Source organism: Peromyscus californicus, unplaced genomic scaffold (genome assembly GCF_007827085.1).
Source record: "Peromyscus californicus insignis strain IS unplaced genomic scaffold, ASM782708v3 Scaffold_20__1_contigs__length_68692818, whole genome shotgun sequence".
Taxonomy (NCBI): domain Eukaryota; kingdom Metazoa; phylum Chordata; class Mammalia; order Rodentia; family Cricetidae; genus Peromyscus; species Peromyscus californicus.
This window is the reverse complement of record NW_026294503.1, coordinates 46536911-46542914: the sequence shown is the minus strand read 5'-3', so window position 1 is coordinate 46542914 and position 6004 is coordinate 46536911. Positions and strand designations below refer to the sequence as shown.

At 46.7% G+C, this 6004-nt stretch overlaps 1 non-coding gene across 1 annotated transcript; it reads right to left on the bottom strand.

The window, feature by feature from the left end:
• Positions 1–2053: 2053 nt before the first annotated feature.
• LOC128117258 (U1 spliceosomal RNA) lies at positions 2054–2217 on the bottom strand. The gene has a single exon (XR_008220748.1). It is a non-coding gene; the product is annotated as a U1 spliceosomal RNA (small nuclear RNA).
• Between the last annotated feature and the right edge of the window lie 3787 nt (positions 2218–6004).

Below are 6004 nucleotides of genomic sequence, written 5' to 3'. Positions count from 1 at the left end.
CGCGCTCGCCCGCGCCCCGCCTCCATTAAGGCGGGGCTGGGTAGCCCGGGAGGTTATGGGAGTTGTAGTTTTCTCCCCGGGTGAACGCGAAGGGGCGTTGCCTTAGTAACGCATAAATCTCCTGGAGGGTGCTTCTCTTGTCCTCCTCTGTAAGCCAACTTTCAATACTTCCCAGCACCTAGGATGGACGCGTCCAGGCGCCAGGCGAAACTTCGTACCCTCCCCAGGTAGGAAGTAAAGGTGCTTGTCTACTGGGATGCCTAGAAGAAATGCCTAGTCCCTCTTTCAACTCAGGCAGAAACTGGAATATTCTTAATCCCTATGTATGCCATAAATGCTATGCTCCCTCGAAATTCTCAGGCTGGGCCTGGTGAGATGGTTTAGCGTGTAAAGGAGCTTGACACTCGAACCTTTCTACCTGAACTCAAATCTCCAAGCCCAAGCCTTCCCAAGAGAGAACCGACGCCAAGTAGTTGTCCTGACCTCCACATTCACACGCACACACACATCAAGCAAACACACACATGCTAAATAAATAAACGTAATAATAAAACAACAACAACAACAAAGGACTGGAGAAATGGTTCCGTGTTTAGTGGCTGTTTTTCAGAGGTCTGATTCCCAGCACCCACATGGGAACTCACAAATGTCTGTAACTCCAGTTGTAGTGGATCCTACTCTCTCTTCTGACCTCTGAGGACCCTAGACACTAACATGCATGCGCGCGCGCGCACGCACGCGCACACACACACACACACACACAGTGCAAAATACTTATATACATAAAAAAATTATGCCGGGCGGTGGTGGCGCACGCCTTTAATCCCAGCACTCGGGAGGCAGAGCCAGGCGGATCTCTGTGAGTTCGAGGCCAGCCTGGTCTCCAAAGCGAGTTCCAGGAAAGGCGCAAAGCTACACAGAGAAACCCTGTCTTGAAAAACCAAAAAAAAAAAAAAAAAAAAAAAAAAAAAAAAATTATAAGATACGTTATAACCCTCAGGCTAGGTGAGATGATTCAGACAGTAAATGATTGCCGCTAAAGCATGGGGACCTGAGTTCCATCTCCTGTACCTGATGGAGGGTGCCTGTGAGCCCAGCCCTGGGTAAGCAGAGACAATGAATGCGAAGAGACTGAGGAAGAGATCTGAAGTCAACTTCTATCCAACTCGAGTACACACATGGAGTCCTCACAACTTCCTTCTACATCCTGGGATCTCAGGAGTTATTGTATAGCCTCACAAACATCTGAAATCCAGAGAAATCAGTCACCATCTTGCTTCTCCCAGATCCCCATCTCCTCACCCTGTTTGTTGCTTTTTGTCTTTAAATTTTTGTCTATTTATTTATTTCACGTGTATTAGAGTTTTGCCTTCATGTATGTCTGTGCATCATGTTCATGCCTAATGCCAGCACATGCCAGAAAGAGGGTGTGGGATATCATGGAAGTGGATTTACAGACAGTTGTGAGCTGCCATGTAGGTGCTGGGAATCGAACCTGGTCCTCTGGAAAAAGCAGCCAGTGCTCTCAGCTACTGAGTCATCTCTCTGGTCCATTGTTTTTTACTTGTATTGTTTTGATTCTTTTTTTGTTTTTTTGAGAAAGGGTCACACTACATAGCCTTGGCTGGCCTGGAATTCACTACGTGCTGAGGTTAGCTTTGAATTCAAAGAGATCCACCTGCCTCTGCCTCTCCAGTGAGTGCTGGTATTGAAGTCGGGCATCACCACTGCTGGCTTTGCTACTTTTTTGTTTTGTTTTGTTTTTGTTTTTGTTTGTTTGTGTGTGTGTGTGTGGTGTGTGTGTGTGTGTGTGTGTGTGTGTGTGTGTGTGTGTGTTTTGAGACAGGGTTTCTCTGTGTAGCTTTGCGCCTTTCCTGGAACTCACTCCGTAGCCCAGGCTGGCCTGGAACTCACAGAGATCCGCCTGCCTCTGCCTCCCGAGTGCTGGGAATAAAGGCGTGTGCCACCACCGCCTGGCCTTTGTCGCTGTTTTTATTTTTTTTATTTATTTATTTATTTATTTATTTATTTATTTATTTTTATTCTTTTCTTTCAGGGGAGAGCGCGAACGCAGTCCCCCACTATCACAAATTATGCAGTTGAATTTCCCGCATTTGGGGAAATCGCAGGGGTCAGCACATCCGGAGTGCAATGGATAAGCCTCGCCCTGGGAAAACCACCTTCGTGATCATGGTATCTCCCCTGCCAGGTTTTTAAAAAGACTCGGAGTCTAATTTGCGCGGCCCTCATATTTCTCGGTGTAGAGCCATCACTTGAGTGTGGTTGGCCTCCCAGGAGCCACACCTTCAAAAAAACCACCAACTCCCCGCAAATCTGCTGCTGTCCATGGTGCCTGAGTTAGGAGTAGGAGCTCACAAACCTCTTTCCACCCTCTGCTGGGAGGTAGGTTGGCTTCAGTGCATGCCTTACTACAGGCAGCCACAGCTGCTCTAGATTTATGGGTGCAGTGGTCCTGTCCTGTCCAGAGACATCCTTTAGCTCTGGTCTCTGAAAATTTACCAAATCGCCTAGTGGTGGTGGTGGTGGTGGCGGCGGCGGCGGCGGCGGCGGCGGCGGCGGCGGCGGCGCATGCCTTTCATCCCAGCACTCAGGAGACAGAGGCAGGTGGATCTCTGTGAGTTCGAGTTCAGGCTAGTCTACAGGGCTACACAGAGAAACCCTCTTGAAAAAGAAAAAGGAAAACAAAAAGTTGACCAACCCCTCTTCTGTGAGGATCCCTGGGGCCTGAGGGATGGGCGTGTGTCTTGTCCCATTTGCGGGTGCCCGTTCCATTGACACTCATTCTCTGCAGTGTGACCCGTTGTGAGTTTCTGCACACACTATTGGATATCAGTGAGGATTTTGTTGTTGTTGTTTTGTTTGTCTGTTTGTTTGTTTTTGTTTTTTTCCAGGGTGGTGGTTCAGAGACTCGTTATGTATCCCTGGCTGGCCGGGAAGTTTGTTTCCGTGGAAGACTGTCTCACGCTGAAGCTGGAGCTCACCAGTTGGTGAGACTCCGTGGCCAGGAAGTTCCAGGGTTGTCTGTCTCTACCTCCCCAGTACTGGGATCCCAGGAGGATGCTGAGCTTTTACAAGGGTGCAGAGGGTCCAGCCCAGGTCCTCATGTTTGCATGGAAAGGGTTTAGTGACTGAGCCGTCATCCCCACACTGAATCTTCACCTTTAATCCACACAAATGATTTTTTTTCCTTTCTGGTGCTGGGGAATATAATACAGGGCCTCAGACATGCTAGGAAAGAATTCAAACTTTGAGTGACATTCTAAACCTTACAGAAGTGACATGGTCATTTTCTTGCCTCAAATTCCTGGCAGATGAGCTGGAGAGACAGTGCAGCGATTGAGAGCCCTTGGCTGTTCTTGCAGAGGACCCAAGTATGTTTCACAGCACCTGTGCTGGGCTGACCACAATCACCCATAACTCCAGCTCCAGGGGCTCCAAAACCTCTGGACTCTACAGGCACCTGCACACATGGACACACACACACACACACACACACACACACACACACACACCCTATACATGTAATTAAGAATAAATTTAAAACAAAACAAAACAAAAACCTCCTAGGGCTGGAGTGATGGCTTAGCGGTTAAAAGCACCAGATGCTCTCGCAGAAGATCAGAGTTCAATTCCTAATACCCACATGGTGACTCACAGCCATCTGGAAGTCCAGTTCCACACAGCCTCTGGCACAGAAATACATGCAGACAAAACATCCGTACACATGAAATCATGATATATTAAAAAGTAAAAGCCAGATGATGATGTGGTGCACTCCTTTAATCCCAGCAAACTGGAGGCAGAGGCAGGTCATCTCTGTGAGTTCCAGGCCAGTCTGGTCTACAGAGTGAGTTCCAGGACATCCAGGGATACACAGAGAAACCTTGTCTGGAAAAACAAAAACAAAAACAAATACACACCACCACCACCAAAACAAACAAACAAACAAAAAACCAAATTAAAAGTAAAAAAAGCCCTCCTAATAGTTTCTCTTTGGATTTCAAATAAATGCCTTAAGACTGAGTAACTCGGCCTGTGTTCTCTCCAGGCTTCCTGCCTTTGCTAGACCCTTCTCTTCCCTTCCGTTCTTGGATTCTGGGCTTGAGTTGACTTGTGAACTGAGAACGAGAATTCACCCCGATGAAATGCCGTTTCCATAGAGCAATACCTTCTTGAATTCAAGTCACTCTCAGCCGCGTGTAGTATACACACCTGTAGTCCTAGCATTGGGGAGGTAGAGGCAGGAGGATGAGCAGTTCAAGTTTACCTTCCGCTATGTACTGAGTGTCAGATAGCCTGGGTGACATAAGATTGTCTCAAAAATGAAATAGAGATCATTCTCTGGCTGCTGTGTATAGAACAAATTGAAGGTAGGCCAAGAGAAACAGCAGGAATGCCAATTAGAAAACTCCTATAATAATTCAGATAAAAGATGATGGGGCTGGAGAGATGGCTCAGCGGTTAAGCTGCCTGTAACTCAGTTCCAGTGGACCTGACACCCTCACACAGACATAAAATATATAGTCAAGCTGGGTGGTGGTGGCACATGCCTTTAATCCCAGCACTCGGGAGGCAGAGCCAGGTGGATCTCTGTGAGTTCGAGGCCAGCCAGGGCTACGCAGAGAAACTTTGTCTTGAAAATCAAAACAAAACAAAACAACGAAAGAAAGAAAGAAAGAAAGGAAGGAAGGAAGGAAGGAAGGAAGGAAGGAAGGAAGGAAGGAAGGAAGGAAGGAAGAAAAGAAAAAGAAAGAAAGAAAGAAAGAAAGAAAGAAAGAAAGAAAGAAAGAAAGAAAGAAAGAAAGAAAGAAAGAAAGAAAGAAAAAAGGTAGTGGGGATGGGGATCTGGAGAGATGGTTCAGTGGTTAGGATTACTTGCTATTCTTCTAGAGAACCCAAGTTCAGTTCTAACAGACAGCTCACAGCTGCCTGGAACTCCATCTTCAGAGGCTCCAACACTCTCATCCGACCACTGCAGTCACCAGGACCCAGGTAACATCCACTTACACAAACACACCCATTTAAAAAAAATAACAGTAAGCTGGGCATGGTGTTGCTCACCTTTAATCCCAGCACTGAGAGGCAGAGGCAGGAGGAGCTTATGAGTTTCAGCCTGGTTTACATAACAAGTTCCAGACCAGCAAGGGCTACAAAGTGGCATCCTGTCTCAATAATAATATTAACAATAATATAATAAATAATAATAAAACATTTTTTTAAAGAAAAAAAGCAAGGAAAATAAAAGGGGCTGGAAGTGTGGGTAAGCAGGTCAATGCATTTTCAGGACAAGCCTGGTGACCTAAGTTTGATCCCAATGTTGTTCTCTGACCTCCAGACATGCCGTGCGGCACATACGTGCCTGCATGCACCCACCCACAAACATACACAATAATAAATTTATACATAGGGAGCTGAGATGTAGCTCAGTTGGTAGGAGCACTTATTCCAGCCTTGGGTTTGACCGCAATGGCACAAACCTGTAACCTCTGAACTCGACAGGTGGAGGCTAGAGGATGAGAAGGTTTAGGGCTAGCCACGGACAGCTACATAGCAAATTCAAAGCCAGCCTGGGCTATAAGAGACCCTGTCTAAAAAGAACAACAACAAAAAGAATTGTGCTTAGTTTGAGAAGCCTGTGACACGATAGAGCAAAGACCGGAAAGGTAGCTAGGACTAGAGGACCAGGATATGGAGGGGGACGTCCTGTGGCTTGGGACATTTTCCCATCAAGTCTGAACCAGTCAGAAAATCCATCAACCTTTTTTGTTGTTGTTCTTTTGCTTTTTTGTTTTTCAAAACAGGTTTCCCTCTGTAGCCCTGGCTGTTTTGAAACTTGTTCTGTAGACCAGGCTGGCCTCGAACTCACAGAGATCTGCCTGCCTCTGCCTCCCAAGTGCCTCTTTTGAATCTTAATGTGTATCATCCCCCACTGCATGAAAACAGAAGCCCAAGCTTTCCAGTTTCATAGTTGGAAAGACGAGCC